Source organism: Sodiomyces alcalophilus (assembly GCF_042370955.1).
Source record: "Sodiomyces alcalophilus JCM 7366 unplaced genomic scaffold ACRALscaffold_2, whole genome shotgun sequence".
NCBI classification, from domain to species: Eukaryota; Fungi; Ascomycota; class Sordariomycetes; order Glomerellales; family Plectosphaerellaceae; genus Sodiomyces; species Sodiomyces alcalophilus.
In genome coordinates, this window is record NW_027263533.1 from 9,053,223 (window position 1) to 9,073,709 (window position 20,487).

The following is a 20,487-nucleotide window of genomic DNA, read 5'->3' on the forward strand; positions in this document are numbered from 1 at the left end:
TTGGGGGGCCCCCCGTTTTTTTTCTTGGGAACCGGGGGGTTGGGGCCGGGGCCTTAATTGGGCTTTCCGGGCCCCCTTTTATTTTAAATTCCCTTTTAAATTAGGTTTCCGGTTAAATTGGTTATTTTCGAAAGGGCTTGGGATTCTTTTTTTTTTTTGGGAAAAACCTTGTTTAATTTTTTGGATTTTCCCTTTTAAAAGTTTTCGGGGGTTTCCCGGGAGTTTTTAAACCCTTCGGCGGCCTTTTTTTTGGTTTTATTGGGGAATTTTTTTTCGGGTTCCCCCCTTATTTTTTTAAGGTTTTAATTTTATTAGGGTTGGAAACCCCCGGTTATTCCGTTGGGGGTTTTTGGGGTTTTCCTAAGATAAAATTCTTTTCTTATATTGGCGGCGTTTAAGGGCCCCCCCCCCCCCCCCCCCCCTTAGTAAGGAGCACCGCCGCCTCCTACTACGCTAACTATAGGTAGCACGCAGACTATATAAGCGCTACCTAAAAAGCCTATATAGGCAGCCTAGGATAACCGGATCTTTATCCGGATCTTTAATAATAACCCCTATAGTATAGTCGACCCCGCTATTATCCGTTAAACTATTATTAAGTAATACTAAATCAAGGATAATAGTATTATAGTATTAAGTCGGGTTCCGACCATTTCGTAGTTACTATTAAGGGCGCGAGAACGCGATAGGCCTTACTTACTTATAGTACTAAGCTTTCTTAACTATTTAATATAATAGCTATTAAAGGAGCCACGGTTTAGAGCACCTACGCTATCCTACACGTCCCCTCTAGGATCTATAACTATACCGGACCGGTCCCGATCTCTAGCACCCTCTAGGATAAGATTACCTTAGTTATCGGTATCGCCCCTATCCGGCTAGCCCCGGCTAGGGGCAGGTACCGCCCCGAGTACGCTACCTAGACCTGGTTCGCCTTATTCACGAAGCCAGTTAAACCCTTACGGGTCTACGAAAGCGGCTAAGCCCGCCTCCTAGATAGAAAGGGAACCCCCCTCATAGTATAAAAAGTGTTTTAATTAGTATAGTAGTCGGGTCTGCTATAGAAAGCAGCGTTACTATAACTATAGCCGACCCGAATACCCCTCCGACTATACTAACCCTACTATACAGTATATAAACTATAAGGGACCGTATTATAGCGACTTCGATAGCTACCCCGTGTAGCCTAAGATAGTTAACGGTATTACTACCTGCCCGATTAGGGTAGAGCTAAAAGAGATCCGTAAAGAAGGCTCTCGCCGCTATACCCTTACTAGGAATTAGTATTTAGCCTAGGCCGACACCGAAGCCTTTACGTAGGCCACGGAATCGACCTAAGCCACTACCGCGACCCCCTTATAGGCCGAATAGACTACTAAGACTAAGGCCGAACCCTAGGACCCGGGCCCTACCCCCGAGACCCCCTAGACTATCCCCGACTCCTCTATGCCTAGCTTATATAACTCCCTATTAGAAGCTATAACCCCTACCCCCTAGGCCCCCGCCTAGCTTACTAGCTTATTAAGCCCCCCCCTGGCCTGGACCCTATAGGAGGAAGAAACTATTACCTAGATACTTTAAAAGTACCCCGTTAATAAAGGAGATACTATGCCCGCCCCTAATATAACGGATAAAATAGACCTTAACGATATAGATATCGACCCGCCGATACCTATAGCCGCTTCGCTAACCCCGAAGGCTAGACGTAAATCGCTCCTAACCCGTAACTAATATAAAAGGACCTTAAGATCTTTTAGGCTAATATGAGTAAAGGAGGCCCTACCCACGATATCGCCCTTAACTACGCCCACTAAGACGGCGTAGATCTTATCCTTATCTAAGAGCCCTGGTGCTCCCTTAATAGGGACTCTAATATTATAAAAACCCACCCCGGCTACGATTACCTATCCCCCGTCCAGATATAGGATACTATATTAAACCGCCCCCGGGTACTTATATATATTAAGTAGAACTCCAGCTATCCTATATCCTTTAACCTAACCTCCCCGTCTAGGGATATATTAGGAGTAAAGGTTCACGGGCACTATATCGTGAATATCTATAGGGATAGAGATAAGCTATATATACTTAATATTCTTAATAACTAGGAACCCCTACGCGGGCTCTTAATCGCCGGGGACTTTAACGCCTACTACGCTATATAATAACCGGGAGCCACCCCGAACCGCGGTGCCGCCTAACTCGTAAAATAAACGGAGCGGCACGCCCTTACCCTCCTTAATACCCTAGGGGTCCCTATATATAACGCCGGGAATACCCTAGACCTCGCCTTCTCGGATATCCCCCTTACGTTTACTTAAGTCACGGACTATCTATATACTAGATCCGACCACTATACCCTTATAATTACTATCCCTACCCCGCTCCGCTCTAGGGCCCTAATCCCGGAGCGGTACCGGCTATAGCCGGAAGATATCCTAAGATACGCGGAAGAAGTTAGACTAAACGCCTAGCTGCTGCCTATAACCCTTAACTCTGCTAAGGACCTAGACTATATAGCTATAGCGAGTACCTGCCTCCTCCACGGCTCTCTTAGAACTATAGGACGCTACTGCCGCCTAATAGCTAAAGCGGTAGCCTAGTAGAACGATAACTATAACCAGGCCTATAGGGTATACTATAGGGCCCGCCGCGTCGATACCTACTCCGACGCCACTAAGGAGGCATAGACCCACCTAAGGAAAGCCGTATAAAGAGCTAAAGCCAGCTACTAGTAATAGTAAATCAAAGGGATTAAATAGAATAAGGAGCTATATAGGATTATAGGATAGTATACCCTCCGGTTATAACTATAGGCGCCCCCTCTCTAGGATAGTAAAAGAGTGCTTACCGCGCCTAGTAAGAAGGCAGACTCCCTTAGAAGGAGACTACTTAAGAGGATATTATTATCTAATAATATATACCCGCTAACCCTAAGCTACCCCCGGCAGGTTATCCCCTAGGATAACTCCCTGCACTATAAGGAAGTGGAATAGGCAGTCCTCTTAGTCGGTAATACCACCCCTAGAGTAGATAAGATCACGGTGATAATGCTCCGCGTAGCCTGGCCCTCTATTAAAGAACCAGTTACTAGGCTATACGATAAATACCTTACCCTAGGATACCACCCCCGACCCTTTCGGGAAGCCGAGGTAGTGATAATCCCTAAGCTAAATAAAGACGCTAGCACTTATAAGGGCTAGAGACCTATCGCCCTCCTCTCCTGCCTTAGGAAAGGACTTAAACGCCTAATCGGCCGCCGCCTTGCCTAGGTAAGTATCTCAAATAAGGTGCTAAGCACTTAGATAGCCAGCGCCCTCCTAAAACGCTCCGCTACTAATATTATCGGGTCCTTAACGTATAACGTTAAGGCCGCCTTTACTAGGAAATAAATCGCTATACTTATTACCCTGGATATCGAAAGGGCCTTTAACGCTATACTCTGCCACCGGCTCTGCTATAGGCGTAGGGAGTAAGGCTAGCCTTATAACCTAATTACCTGGGTCTTAAGCTTTATAGAAGGTAGATAGGCCCGCGTACGATATAAGGGATATACCACTTAAATATCCCCCCTATAATACAGCCTCCTATAAGGATCCCCCGCCTCCCCTATCCTCTTCCTCCTTTATACTAAGCCTATCTATCGAATAGGCCCGACTTATACCCGATTAGGCTACGCCGACGACTATAGTATCCTATATATCGGAAAGAGCCTAGAAAAGACGTCCACCGTGGTATAGGCACTCCTCGACGATACTATTAAATAGGGCCGCCAGAACGTAGTCACCTTTAACCCTAGTAAAACTAAGGTTATCCACTTCTCCCGGAAACAGGAACCTAGCTTCCCCTTTATTACCTATAGTAGCCGCCAGGTTACCCTAAGCTAGTCCCTATACTAGCTCGGAGTCCGGCTAGATAAGACGCTCTTATTTAAGTCTTATATTAAGACTAGAGCGGCGAAGGCCCGCTTTAGCGCCGGCTATATCCGGGGCCTTAACCGAGTCCTTAGCGGGGCACCACCCGCTATAATATATAAGGCTATCTATACTATTATCCTCCCGAAAGCCCTCTTCGCGTCTAAAGTCTAGTACCCTGGCCGTACCCAACCTAGTATAAAGCGTAGGAACAGGGGCTACCCTAGGGTAGGTATTAGGCTTATAGATTAGATTAATAAACTCTATATCGCGATAAACCTCGCCCTCCGGGGCTGCCTCCCGGTCTAGAAGACAACCCTAATCCCTGGTATGCTTAGGGAAGCCAGCACTCCCCTGGTCGGACTGCTCCTTGATACCGCCCGTACCCGCCACGCTATACGGTATAACGAAAGGAAAGTCCGTAGACTTTAGTTAAGGAAAAGATATCACAGAAAAGGCTCGATAGCTTAGTATCGCAGAGTATCCGCAGTATATTTATTAACTAAGCGCTGACTTTAAACCAAGACTTTAACTTAAGGGATTAAACTGGTCCCTTAACGTACGCATAGAGATAGGTTCGGATCGTTGGTCCATGCGCGGCTATCGGTCCGACTATATACCGATGGGTCTGCGATTATCTCGTTACACTGCCCCCCCCCCTTAATAAGTCTGGTCCCGTAGACTTATATTATCGTGATGCCTTTAATTACGCGTTCCTCGCGATTAATTATCTCTCTCTATTTAGTTCTACACGAGCCCTTATTAAAAACCCGTAGGAAAAAAGAGTGGCCGCTCCTTTATTTACCTGCTTATCGGCGTTCTATCGACGACTATATACCTTATGATTTATCCGAATATTACTATAGAAACTCCGCGATACTTATTATTATTACTTATGGTTATCTAACCTTTCGCGGATATTATGCCTAGCCTTAGGAAACCGTTCAGCGATAGGTATATAGTTCCGTTACGTAATTCTCTTCGTAGTAATTCTAACCTTCCTTCCATAACCAACTTCTATTATTATTATATCGCCGATTATACGGCGATAATCTTTATTTACTATCCCTTAATTATTATTATTTCTCGCTATCCGTTTATTAAACCGTTATTATATCGGATATCTCTTTATAAGTCGTTCTTACTATAAGTGGCCGTCCGTATAACGCTACTCGAGGATAGTATTCCGTCCTTACTAATAAGGCGCCCTGTTAGCTTTGCGTTACTAGCTTAGGTCGGTATATCGAGATCGAGTACTTTAATAAGTCCGATAGCGTTACTAGCGCTAGTCGCTATATTAGTTACGCCCGCGATTAATAATAATACTCCGGCGTAAGTTCGACGATGCCTTAGCGTTCTATAGTCCTTAGTTACTAAAAGAAAAATTATTAGATTCCCGAGTTCCTGCTAGGACCTACTTAGCTACTCTAGAAATATAGTAAGTAAGTCCTAGAGCGGGATACTCTATTAACACCGATTAAGCGGTAGCGTTCCTACGCGCGTATTTCAGTTACTTATAAATAGTTCTATACGGTTATTCTCCGGGGTAACCGTGATTTGCCTATTATAGCTATAAGTTACTTTTCGCCGAATATTCGGCGATAATTAGCTAATAGGTTAATAGAACCGGTAACTTCTTTTAGATAAAGTCGCGTCCCTCTATTCGGTTATAACCCTAGACTTTATACACTGCCCTAGCCGTATCTCCGACGACGATACTATAGTCTTCTTAAACTAAATTCGCCCTCCGCGTAAGGATAACTTACGCGACGTTATATCCCTTCGCCGTTATATCGCCGATTTACGGATAATATATTATCGTGAATATCGCGATAAGGCTTAGTAGGAAGGTATAGAGGTTTTCCTATCCCTCCCTGGTCTCGCCGACCTATTAGCGGTAGTTAAGGTTCCGCGCCGTCCTTTTTTAGGTTATTATTTCGCTAGCCGCCCGGCGGCTCCTTATCGCGCTTAGGCTCCTCGCGCTCCGCCTACCTAGAGCCAGGCTAGTCCTCCTAGCAACGCCGACTATTCTACGCCCCCCGGTCCTTAGGCTAATAAATCCTTTATCGACGACGACGATAATAAGCCTCCCCGCTACCGTGTTCGTACTCCTTATCGCTGCTCTTCCGCCGCGTTTTTAGCGGCTATTAATACCGATAAGGATACTAAGGGTATTCCGGGCCCTTTCTAGCCTAACCGCTAGCGTTATACGTCCGGCGCTTCGTTATCCGGTAATTTTAACGATTCTTTTTATAGGTTTAACGATTAAGGAAGTTTTTATACGCCGAGCCTTCGGTAATAGTAATCGCCTATAATAGCGTTAAACTTTATACTAATAGTTTTAGGATTTCGGGATTAGTTAGGGCTTAGCCTTATTTTATCTAGTTATTATTAAGGGAAAAGGTTATTATAACCTATAATTAAGTTTTTATTTTTATATCCGACGACTCTTCGGCGCCTTATACTATCTCGTAGTCGTCCCACTTCTTATATATATGTTTTTTATGCTTTTAGTACCTTTTCCGGATCCCTAGAGTATTCTCTAGGTAGTCCTCTGGTTCCTAGGTATTATAGTCTACCGGCTAGCCTGCCCACTTTATAAGATAAAACGTTTTTCCTTATTCTTCTTTATAATTAATAATATCTTTTACCTCCTATTTATCTTACTCCTCCTTAGAAGCGGGAGATCCTTCGCCGATAGCTCTACGGCTACTTAGTCTTTCCACGGTTTTAATAAGGATACCGGGAATATATCGTATATCCTTATATACTATATAGGAAGGCGAACCCTGTACGCCTACTCGCCGATCCTCTCGGTTACCTATACCCGAATATATCGCGGTGCTAGCTTCGACCCTTACCGGAATCGGAAGTTCTTCGTGGATAGTCTAATAACGTCGCCTACCTTATACTATTACGGTTAGTAGCGTTTATTATAGTGCCGAGCCTAGTGCTTTATAGCACGCGCCTAGTATTCGCGGACCTTCCGCCGAATATCCGCTAGTTTCTTAATACGTTCTTAAACGCCTTATACCCGGGTATTATCCCTAAGGCGGATATATTCTACTATATATAGATAGTACCCGTATAACGCTTTATATAGCGAGATACTAAGTAAGGAGTGCTTACTATTATTATAAGCGAACCCTGCTTTTAATAACTAAATAGGCTACTATATTATCGCGTTACTAGCGATTATTCGTAGATACTTAATTAGGAACTAATATATTCGTTCCGTCTAACTATCCGTTTACGGGTAGTATACGGTGGATAGTCGCTAAGCGTTTACCCGCTTATAGCAGAACTCTATCTAAAACTAACTAGTAAATAGCTTATCCTAGTCTATTATTATACCCTTTAGGCTACCGAATCGGCACTTAATTTCCCTATATAGTAGCGCTGCTAGCTAGGGTATTATTAGGTCCTTCCGCGTAGGAATAAATAGAGCGTACTTTATATACCGGTTAACGATTACTAGGATAGCGTCGTATATTTGCCTATCGGCCCCTTTTATAGGCGGTAGACCCATAATAAAATCTATACTAATCTCTTAGAACGGATACGTGGGTAACGGTAGCGTTTATAGCTATCCGTATAGTTTATATCGTGGCACCTATACCTCTTAACACACCGAATATACGGCGATATAATTATAAACGTCCACCGCTAAGTCCACCTAGTAGAACTTTCTTAAAATCAGCTCGAGTATCTTATTCGCTCCTATATACCCGGCTCTAGGGTTAGTATAGTACTATTATAGGACTTCCGCCCTTAGGGCGCCCTATACAGGCAGTACTAACCGTCCCTTAAATAATAGCACGTCCTTATCTCTAAGAGAGTACCCCGCTCTCTTTCCGGTCCCTTAGCGGATATTCTTAATTAAGGATATATAATCCGGCTTAATAGTCTATAGCCCTCTAACCAGATCCTCTAGTTCCTTACTAATAGTATACTAACCTGCCGTTTTATTCCTAGCTAGCTCTCTGGCTATAGAATATAGGATATACTAATCCGGTATTATAGTAACCCTAGCCTTAGCCTTAGGCGTTAGCGATATCTTATCGGTAACCCTTCGCTAGGTAGTCGCCCTATACCCTATATCTTATATTCGGGAGCGGGTAATAGCAGCGATAATAACACACCGGGTACTATTAATAGGATATAGGGGTTATAGCCCTCTTCCGTCCTTATCTTTTAAGCTAGGTAGGGCCCCCTCTTATAGAGTCTATGCCCGCTTACGCTTATTAGGCCTATATTCGGGTAGTGTTACCCGAGCGGCTTAAATATATACGATCTTTACCGCGTTACTTATTAGGGTAAGGTGGATACTCGTGATATATTAGCGAACGCTTATCGGGAGGCCGCTAACTAGTTATAATCTTTACGATAAGGTAGGGAATATATTATTATACGGCGTCTTATCCACTAGATAATCCGGCCGTCTTAATAGGCCGTCTACCGGGTTCGTCTTACCTGGGCGGTATTAAACCTTAAAGTCGAATAACGATAATCGGTATACCTATCTAATAAGCCTTCCACGAAGGTCCCGCGCCGGCGCGTTTAGTACGCCCTTAAGCGCCTAATAGTCCGTTAGTACCGTGAACGCCTATCCCGTGCCTTCGAGATAATAGCGCTAATACTTAAGGCTCTCCACTATAGCTAATAGCTCCTACTATCCTATACCCTATCATTACTCCGTTTCGGAAAGCTTCCGCGAGAAGTAGGCGACTAGTCGCTATCTAGTCTTATACTTCTAACTTAGGATCCCGGAAATAGGCTTATTTAAGGTATCCGTCTTAACCCTTATATCTAGCACTAGATTCTAGTACCGTAGAATAATCACCGACCCGAATACGACTTTTAGTAACTTAAACGCCTTCTTAGCGTTATCCGGGAATTAAAAGGTCCCTTTTTTTTACCCGCCTAACTGCCTTTTAATAGTATAGTTAACGGTATAGTAACTCTAGAGTATCCCTTAATAAACCTCTTATAGAAATTAGTAAAACCGAGGCAAACTTAGATATCCTAGAATAACTCGGGCGCCGGCTACTTAGCGACCGCATATATATATTCCGGGTCTATCACGATACCTTCGCGGGTTACTATAAACCCTAAGAAGTCTACTCGGTTATAGTAGAATTCGTACTTTAATAGCTTCGCGTATAGCTAGGCCCTATAAAGCCGATCCAGGACCTTCTTTAGGTCCTTCGTATACTATTCCCTTAATATAGAATATATAAGGATATTATCCAGGTAAGCGATATAATATATATCTAGTAAACCGGCGAGTACTCGGTGAATATACGCCTAGAAAGTAGCCGGAGTATTTATTAGCCTAAACTATATAACCGTATACTCGTAGTAGCTATATCGCGTTCTAAACGCCGTCTTCTAGCGGTCCTCCTTCTTAATCCGGATCCTATAATAGGTATCTCGGATATCCACCTTAGAAAAGTACTTCGCCCCGGCGAGCCTATCTAATAGCTCGCCGACTAGGGGCAGAGGGTACCTATTCTTAATCGTTATAGCGTTTAACCCTTAATAATTAATATAGAGTTATAAGCTACTATCCTTCTTAGGCACGAGTAGCACTAATAAGCCTATAGGGCTTATCGACTATTAAATACGACCGCTCGCTATCCCTTTAGCGATATACTTCTTTAGCTCCTCCAGCTAGGCTCTAGATAAGGGATATAACGGCCCGAATAGCGGTTCCCTCCTATCTTATAAGTTAATCGTGTATTCGGCGTCCTTTAGTAAGGGCGGTTCCTTCGCGGCCTGCTCCGAAAACACGTCCTAGTAGTTAGCGATTTCCGGTAATAGTTCGATAACTGGTCCGTATATCACCTTATCGTTATCTATAAACGGAATAGTTATATCCGGCGTCCCCGGTACGATAATAGTAGCGGTAGTGATATATATAATATATACCTTTACCCGCTTTTCGATAACCTCGCAAGCCTATAGCTTAGGGTCTATAATAAAGATCGGCCCGTAGACGAATATTCGGCGAGCTATATTAATTATAATACCTTCCTAACCTATACCATCGTTTAAAAGCTATAATTATCCGGTACCCTTAGGTCGATCCGTATATAGGAAGACCCTTTTTAATAAGCGTGGCCGCCCCTCTACGTCTAGTAGATAGAAAGCTAAGCTATACGCTCCGCGGACCCTTACCGGGCTACCGTCAAAGCCTTTAATCTCCGGAGTCTCGACCTCTAAGAGCGGTTTTAACCCTAGGCGTTCTACTAACGCTAGGCTAATAATATCTACCTGTATATAGGTATCTAAATCCACGCTAAACTTAATCTCCTTTCCGTGACGGATCACTATCGCTATAGATCTCGCTACCTCGCTAATTATAATCGCCGGCCGGTTATCGGGTATAGGTCCAGCCCCCTTATTACCTACGCCGACTCGTTTCCTAATAAATAGAGTTCTTTAACCCGAATATCGTTATTAAGGTCGTTATATATAGCGTGCACGTTACTAATACAGGTATAACTCTTCGCCGCCCCGTTATTAGCCGTTATCCGCTATTCCTTATTACTATAGTAGTCCTTAGAATAGTAGCCCTTTTTACCGTAGTTATAGCACTCGCCTATAAAGGCACGCGTGCTAGGCTACGCTTATGAAGGCTCTAGACCTAAGCCCGATACCTTTTAACCCGTTAAGGGCGCCCCCTTCGAGTCCGTCTTACCTGGTTCGGCGGGCGTACGCCGACTAATCGCCGGAGTGCTTACCCGGCTTAAGCGACTATCCGAATATTAGAAGTTCGATAAGGTCCTTTTATAGCCGGTATCCGATCGCTTACTACTTACCTTCTCGATAAGGCTTATATCCTAGAATAGCTATGCCTCTTAAGCTAGCATTACGGCCTTATCTAACTTAGTCCTCCGCTCTTTTATCTTATCCTTAATACGTAAAGGCAGCTAACTAAACTAGTTATAGGCACGCTCTTCGCTTCCGCTTATTTCCTAGCCTAATAGCCTATATAGGTTATCCTACTATTTAAATAGCTTTATCGGCGTTATATCGCCGGTTATTCGTAGCTTACGAAGTTCCTTACGGTAATAGTACCGTTATATATCCCGGGATAAATACTCTCGCCGAATAAACGCCGTAAAGTCGTTCTAATTCGGGTTAGCGATCTTCCTAGTATAATGCCTCTAGGACGTCTAGAAGGTATATTCGAGCTTCGTTAAAGCCTATTCGATCTACTATAGCACTAAGGCACTAGGTCTAAACTAATTCCTAGCCCTAATCGCTACTAACTAATCGTCGATTTCTATAACTATAAATAACTCTTTAATTAGCTTATAATTATATACCGGCGGTTTTTTATAATCGCGCCTGGGCGCTAGTCGTTTAGCTAGCTTCTCTATAATTACTCGATTAATTTCGCTTTATTACTAGAGATACTACGAAAATATCGTAATTAACGCCTCTTACGTCGACGTTAAGGGGCCGGCGGCGGATCGCTAATCGACCTATAAACTACTATCTTTAGGACCGAGCATAACCGGCGTATCCGTTAACCCCTCGTTCTTATCCGACGGTCCCTATTTGGCCACCGTTATTATTAACTTCGGTATAGCGGGCGGCTACCCGGTATCCGCTTCGCTAGCTCCCCCCGGGGGGACGCTTATTTCTTAAGTCCTTCTCGGTGGTATCTTCGGCCTAACTACCTTAAAGGTATAGAAGTTAAAGAATTATAATAAAAGGAAAGTCTATAGACTTTAGTTAAGGAAAAGATATTATAGAAAAGATTTGATAGCTTAGTATCGCAGAGTATCTATAGTATATTTATTAACTAAGCGCTAACTTTAAACTAAGACTTTAACTTAAGGGATTAAACTAGTCCCTTAACGTACGCATAAAGATAGGTTCGGATCGTTAGTCCGTGCGCGGCTATCGGTCCGACTATATACCGATGGGTCTGCGATTATCTCGTTATATACAGTTATAAACCCTGGATAGCGCCTACCCACTCCGTATAAGGATCGCCACCTATAGGACCCTTCGGAATAAAGGTAATAAACCACGCCTAACTACCCTCACGGACGCTTTATAAGCAGCGCCTAACTTCCCCGCCCCCGTACTCACGCCGCCGGTCTATAACGGAGTCCCCGAATCCCCATGGGCACTAAAGGATAAGGAAGCCGCTATATCGACTTTTAAGGCCTAGAGCGCCGCCCGCGTATAGACGGATATCACGGTATATACCGATAGGTCTTAAACCGACTCTGCTATTAGAGTAGGGACGGGATACGGATATATAGTGTATAAGGGCACTAACCTCATATATATAGGTAAGCGCCCCCTTCTAAACGCTAAAGTCTTTAACGCCGAGATTAAGGGCGCTAGGGCCGGCCTAAGGGCTACCCTCCTTATCGTAGATACACGGACCAGCTTTATTACGGTATACCTTAATAACACCTCGGTTATCCAGGGTATCGACGGACCGTTTACCCCGGTCTTATTATAAGAAGCCTTCCTGGACTTCCGATAGAAAGTCCGTAATCCTATTATCTTAGTACGATAGTTACCCGGCTATATAAGGATCCCGGGTAATAAACTTACGGACTAGCTTATGAAGGAAGGCGGCTATATACGCCCCCACTTCGAACCTAAGCCTATATATAGCCACGCTAAATAATAAGTAAGGTTAGCCCGTAAAGAAGCCTTCTAAACCTAGTGGTAAGAGAATAAGCCCCGGAGCTATAACGATCTGCTCCTAGATACGTCCACTAAACCTACCGGGGAGCTCCTGACCCTAGACCGTTAGCAGCTCTACTAGCTACTAGCAGCCTGTATAATACACGGCGACTTTACCATATATTATACCCGCTTTAACCACGAGGATACCCTCCTAATATACTCCTATAGTAAAGATAAGACCCCCGCCCACCCTCTCTTCTACTATAAAGCCCGAGGCCGGGCCGCCCTATAGGTCGGACGCCGTTAACACGTCTCCTAACAGCTAGGCCCAGAATAGCCTAGCTTTATCTAACACCTAGTTATAACAAACTTCTTTTTAAGAGTTTACCCCCGTTCTAGCCCCATAGTATAATATACCTACTCGAGCTATCGATAAGTTATAACGCCGCCGGGCGCTCGCCTCGATTAATTACCCGGGACGTCTTTAATCTTACCTACCTCCCCGAAGGGATCGGCAGCCGCTTAAGACACGGGCCTAAACGACCGCCACGTAGGCGGAAGACCCGTATAGCACCTCCTGCTATAGGCAGGGATACTATACGGCCTACTTTAAAATTATAGCTAGTAGGCGTTTAACGCCCCGCGGCTCCGTAAACCATAAAACCACGAACCCCCTAAATATCCACTAACGCATATAGTGTATTCCGGTATCTATACTCTTTCTTTTATATTATTATAGTATATACGCACCACTATATAAACACTATACTTAAATTATATATAAAGGCGGACGACCACTTTAGGCGTCCATTACTCTTCTTAGAGATCCCCTAGACGTTAAATAATATCATTATCATCATTATAGGATAATCGACTTTATAATGCCAATAATAGCTACGTGGTTTATCAGGACTATAGTTAGGTTATAATAAGCGGACTTAATAATAGTATAGGTTTTATAAACGGCCTATACCAGGCAGGCGACCTTACGCTCCGTGGGCTAGTACTTCTTTTCGGCGGCGTTAAGCCCCTTACTAATATAAAGCATTAGTCGGATATCGGTGTTCTTAAAGGTTCCTTTAATAAGCTATTTAGTCTTATTACCTAACTAGAAGAGTATAGCGGAGAACCCCTGCGTTATAAAGGCGTTTAGCTAGATAAAAGGGATCTTAGTGGGGATATAGTAGAACAGGTAAGCGTTTAGGGTAAAAGCGCCGGTAATATTATAGAACGTAGCTAAATCTTTAGTAATAACCTTAAATATTATATGTTTAGTATACGCTTTACGGGCCTATCCCTTATCTTTTCTGATTTAATAAGCTTCGGCGAGAAGGGTTATTTTCCGTTACTAAAGGGGAGCGATTCGATAAGAGAATCGGGGAATAAAATAGCGAAGCCACCCTATTATCCCGATCTAACGTTCTAAGGACTAAAGAGAAGTTAGAGGGCGGATCTTTTATAGCGCCTTAATACGTTCTTTAGTATTCGATAGCCCGAGGGTATCGACCTTAAATCCTAATAATTAAACTAATAGATATCCGATAAAGGACTTATTAGGAAAGAGATTAAGCCTTTTTGTATTAAAAAGGAAGAGTACCGTGTTTAGGTGCTTAGTATAGTCGTCCTTAGTATCATATATAATAATAATATCGCCGATAAAGGCAGAGATAAAGTCCTAGTATAAGTAAAGAAGCTAGTGTATATAGCGTTAGACGTGTATAGGCGAGTTACGGAAACCTATTAGGGCGACCTTTAGCCGTTCCTATCCTTATTAAGAAAATATAGTAAACCGCTTAGGATATAGTTTATATATAAGGAACTAGTAGAAGAAGGCCTAGGTATTAATAACGGAGATAAACCTTTTCCCTTAAAATAGCTTAATAACTTTATCCTAGAGCGGTATCGGGTATATATCTAGGATAGTAACGTTATTTAAGGCATAAAGGTCGACTACTATACGGCCTTTATATTTATCTTTTACCTCTTACTATATAATAAAAACTAGAGTATTAATGGGCGTTAATACTAATATTTATTCTATATAGTCCTAGTTATAGAGTTTATCTAGGGTCTAGTCCAGAAAAGGTTAATTTTTATAGCTAAGTGGATATAGCTTCTAGCTAATCCTTTAGGTATACTACCCGTTAATTAGGGGAACGCGTATATAGTTCGTTTCATTTATATTAATAACGCCTTAGTCTATCTAAACCTTAGGATAATTACCGATAATCCTAGTAAAGAGCTATATAAAGCGGGCTCCGTGGTCATAGATAGTCACGCCTTCTAGAGTCGCTTTAGTCGGGGTATCTAGGCTTTTAGCGATTCCGAGCTTCCCGTTAATAGGTAAATACCCTCTAAAGATATCGCCTTATCCTTCTAGACTTAGGGACTTCTTAGCGGTCTCTAGCCGTTTTATTAGAATATCGCGGGTATTATCCTGCTCTATATTAAAGTATCCGTCCGCGTAAAAGGGATCTATATACCCTAGCTTATTATCCCGGGAAATAAATAGCGGCTAGTTACTAGCGTTCTAGATTAGGATAAATATCCCTTCGCTAAGGGTATAGTCTAGTAAACCCTTAATATCCGGTTAGAATTCTATAAAGTCTAAGGTTATATCCCGCTCCTTAAATAGGACGAATCTACACTAATAAGGCGGAATAGTGACTTTCTTAGCTGCGTTTAATAGGCGTTTAACTAGCGAACGTTTAGCGAAGATACGCGCCGGGGCGATAAGACCTTTATAGGGCCCTATCTAGATAGCGTTCTATAAGTTAAGGATATAGACCTTATTTAGATAATTAAATTCCTGCCCGAGGAGTAGACCGGCTTCTAGCTTAGGAACCACCTAAGCTTTTATATATAGCCGTCCGACTCGGGGCTAGTTATCCACTATGCCCTATACTAATAGGGTAAATAAAGCCTATCTGATATCCGAGGTTCCTACGCCGTGAAGCGTAGATCTCTTAGATATATTAACTTTTATATTAGAGACGTAAAGGAGAAAGTGCTAGCTTATGACGTATCGCGAGGTACCTAAATTAATATATTCTTCAAAATAAGAGCTATCTAGGGTTACTCGGACTTAGACCCTTACGTATATATAACCGCATAGGCTGGCTACGGGGTCTATTACTTCCTATAAAGCGTCTTTAATTAACAGGGAGTCCTAACCGCTATATTGCTTTATTAAGAATAGGTAGGAATAGGACTTCTTATAGCGGAGGGCCTTATTATTAGATCTTATTAGTTATCTATACTTAGTGTTTTATTATTATACCTAATAGCGATTATAGGACTTAGGTATAAATCCGGGTTTAATAGCGACCTAGTATAGTTAATTACTGCCTTTATTAGTCTCGGCTTTATTATCTATAAGGTCTTTAGAACTATTAGACTCCTTTTTAAAATAGTATAGGTTCTCTTGTTCCTTATTATTTTCGTATCCTTTATTAGAGATCTTATTATCGGTAATAGTATTTTTCGGGTCCCGGGATTATTCCTGGTAAAAGTTCCGGTTACCGTGCGCTAGTTAATTAGATATATTATTAGCTAAGAGCCGTTAGCCGTTTTTATTTACATAACGGTTAGGCGTTCCTGGGGCTAGCAGGGCGTGGTCGTTCTAGCGGAATTATCCTAGTCCTGGTCCTAGCGAGCGATATTCCGGAAATAGTAAACGACGATCCGGTGCTAAAGAATATTTTTCGGGCTATAGCGAGCGGCGTAGAGCCGGGCTGCCGTGTCGATCCGGGTACTAAGGGAAAGGCGAATATACCTAGGAAGATTAGTTTAATATTAATATCTATTTAATCTATAGCAGGGTTTATTGGGTAATAAGTACCTTCTAGGCTTTATTAGTATAGTTCCGGTATTATCCTGGTATTATACTAGCTAGGCTATTTATAAAGTCGGTTATTATAGTTTCCGGTCCGGGATAGGGAATAGTGTTTACTAGCTTAGCGTCTAAGCGACCCTATATACAAGCTAAATACTTACCTCTAAGTTTATTAGCCGCCTTCGGTAATCGGATTACCTTATTTATAAAGACATAGATATTATAGTAGGTGATTATATTATTTAGGGTATATCGCTCGCGTCTTAGCTTATACTCGGCTTTCTTTTAAAGTAATCGGAACCTTTCCTATGAGGCGGTCTTCTATTCTATAATAGTTATTATGATAGTAAGGTACGAATATTATCCCTTATTAAGGCTTATAAACTATATAGAGGCCTCGCCTGATAAATAGGGGGCTGGTCCGCGGGAAGGGACTCGCGGTGCTAGGCGCTTAGGCCGGTATACTAGTCTATTATATCGGTAAAGCGGAAAATATCTATATAGATTAGTTTAGTTCCTTTAGTCTCGAGATCATAATCGGTAATAAAGTATAAGGAAGGCTTAAAGTAGCCTAGGTCGTCGGCCTTAAATCGGTGCGTCTAATTATCGTGCTGGCTAAGGATAGCGAGTAAATCCGATTATAGTATATATAGGTATAGTTCCGGGTAGTTAATACCCGGTGCGTTCCCTAGGGGAGGACCTATACCGGGAGGGCTATGCCCGGGGGGACTATTACCCGGGGGGGCTATATAGTGCCATTAGCGTCCCGGGTTTCTACTATTCCCGGTTCCGATATCCTCTATCTTATCGCGAGGGTAGTGTATAATATTAGAGGGCGTGGGGCTTATACGCTTATCGCGGTGGCGTATAGTATCGGCTTATTAATTCTCCTAGTTAGAAAATAGTATATAGTCGTCAGGCGTTAGGGCGTAGTTAGGCGTTCCTTTAAAAGGTTTAGTATACTCTAAAGAAAGGTTTTCTGCTATATCTTCGGGGAAACTTCTAACTAGCAGTTCGACTATACTTATAGCGGGGCGGAATAAAAGCGATTCCGATCCCTTAATCTTAATTTTTAGTTTTACCGGCGGAAAATCGTGGCCGGTAGTAGAAGGGGCTAGCTCTTTTCCCTTAGCTACGCTATAGGGTATAAACATAGACTTATAAAGGTTAATATATTTGGGCTCCTTTTTAAGCTTATTATAGAATACCTTTACGAAAGAGTCGTGATAAGTAACCCACTTAGTAGAATAAGTTAGCTAGGGGGGCAGGATAGCCTTAGAGACTCTTCCTTTAGAGGTTCTATTATAACTAGCTCCGCTAGTACTAAGAAGGTTCCCTGCTTACTCGGCTATAAAGAGGAGTAGCCGATACTCGGGTAAGAGAACCTTTCCAGCTATATCTAGATAGGCGTTCGCTATTACGGCGAGGGGACGTACGCCTTTTAGATCCCTTAGCGTTAAAGCAGAGTCTAGGAGAACGGGGTAAAGAGCGTCGGTTATTATTAAGCGGGTTTTATAATAATGCTATTTAGTGTTTAATAGGTTATTTAGGATATAGGCCTATCGGATAACTAGTACTCGTGGACTCTTATACTTATCGCTTACTCGCCTAGTCCTAATAAAGGGAGGCGCTTTACTTAGTGGACTACGGGTAACCGGTACCGCTTTAGCTACGTGTCCGTTTAAGGCGCTATATATAGCTATTTAACTAAATAGGGGTTTAGTACGTAGACTTCTATGTATTACGCTAGGGGGCTAGTAAACGTAATATGGGGTGTATAGGTAAGTAGTTCCTTATCGGCGTTATTAGGCTATGGCTTAATAGTCGCTGCTTATCGCCTAGTCCTATTTAAGGGGAGATATTTTAATAATAACGGATAGTTACTTACCTTAGCACTATGTAACTAGAATAGTCTCTACGGTCGTTTAATAGGATCGGTACGCGAACCTTACTAAGATCGAATAATCTTATTTTAGTTACTACTATTTAATAGGACTAACTAAAAGGCCTAGACGAATTGATATTTGGCCTATAATCGTGGCTTTTTCGTGGGGTATAATAGAGCGGTTAAGCTCCCTAAGTACTATACCTCCTATATATATATAAACATGTATACATAGGTATATCTTAAGTAGTACTCGTAGGATCATAACTCCGAGCCTTTTTAGCTAAGGTTAAGGGCAGAATTAATACGTTAGTGGTAACCGTTAATATAATAAGGATAAGGCAGATAGATTAAATAAATTAGAGGTAGTAAACGCCTAAGTGATAGGTGATAAGGCTGGATAATATATATATAACGCAGAAAATAGGTGTGGTACTTCGGGAGGCTCATAAATTTATTATAGCCCCACTTCCACGCCACGATTATAGGCCAAATATTAAACTGTTTAGGCCTTCTAGTTAGTCCCTATTTCATATATACTAACCGTATATATCTCTGGCTAGCTAGTATTATAGGACCTATAAAAGGATTTAAGTTAGGTAACCTTAGGGTATAGTATATAATATATAAATAGAATATATTCTTTATATGAGAGGGCGAAGTTCCCGCTTTATATAGCGACAGGGAAACCTCGGTCTATCTAGGACTTAGTTAGGACTAGCACTATGCTAGCGCCGTATAGGCTTTAATACTAGTATAGTGCTAGCGCTAATCCGGCGCTATACGGGCTTTAGTGCCGGTATAGTACTAGCACTAATCTAGCGCTATACGGGCTTTAGTGCTAGTATAGTGCTAGCACTATCTAGCGCTATACGGACTTTAGTGCCGGTATAGTGCTAGCACTAATCTAGTACTATACGGGCTTTAGTGCCGGTATAGTATAGGATAGCGGTGCGGAGTAATAGGAATATACACTTACTTTGCTTATATAGGAAACTATCTAGATAATATTTTTAATAAATTAGGCTACGAGTAGTAGGCTGTACGCGCGGAAAAGAGGAAAATCAAGTAAATAGCTATTAAATTCGTAGATCCGTAGGATTACTGCTTACTACGCGAGCTTGAAGCTGCGTATAATAATATTGATATTATATATATATAAAGAGCTGACTTCTGGGATTTCTTCCTGGATCCGGGGCTAGTAACAGACTATGAAAGAGTGGGTCGCGACTATTACGTTAACAGCGTACGCGACGGTTATTACGCTATGTTATTAGCCTAAGTAGTAACCAAGATATCGTATTTACGATACCTAGTGTATTTATATATTATATATCATAAGCTAAGTATATATACACGAATAGTACATATAGTATTACAGTATAGGTTCAGCTAGTTATAAAGTAGACGTCTAGTTATATAGCTATAGCGATATACTATTTATTTTGACTTAGACATTATACTTATTATTATTATTATAATTATTACTGGGTATAAGTATAATATTAATACTCCACCGAAAGCACCCTTATATAAGAAGTATAGCTTAGTCAGGTCATAGTTATAGTTATATTATATTATAGTGTAGTAATCCTAGTCTATCTTAGACCAGAATATATACAGGAAAAATTAGAAACACTTCTTCTTTTTCAGTCAAGGGAAAATTAAAAAACCCTTGTTATTATTATAGTTTTTATTTAAAGGAAAATTCAGAAAGACCTTTAATATTTAGGAAAACCCGGAGGTAAAAAACCTAGTTATATCCCCTTATAAAGAACTAAGAATACTGAGTATTAAAACCTAGTATTTTAATTCTTTAAGATTATTATAAGGCGGTAAATTATACTCAGGCAACGTATCGTCCTTATGACCTAGGTTTATATAACCGCAAGGAGTATTATAAGTCTCTTTTACTAAACCTTTAGTTATTATATTAGGTATATTAAATGTGCTACTTATATATACGATTTTTATGTTCTTATTATGTACTTATTGCCTATAGTAGTGATACTGCCTATCGATATGCTTTACCCCTTTATAAAATTCAGGGTTTGCGGCGACCTTCTTTGCACTCTCACTATTTATTAAGATAATAGGAATCTCGAGAGTTTTATTATTATTATTATTATTAGTATTATTATTATTATTATTATTATTATTATTATTATTATTATTATTATTATTATTAT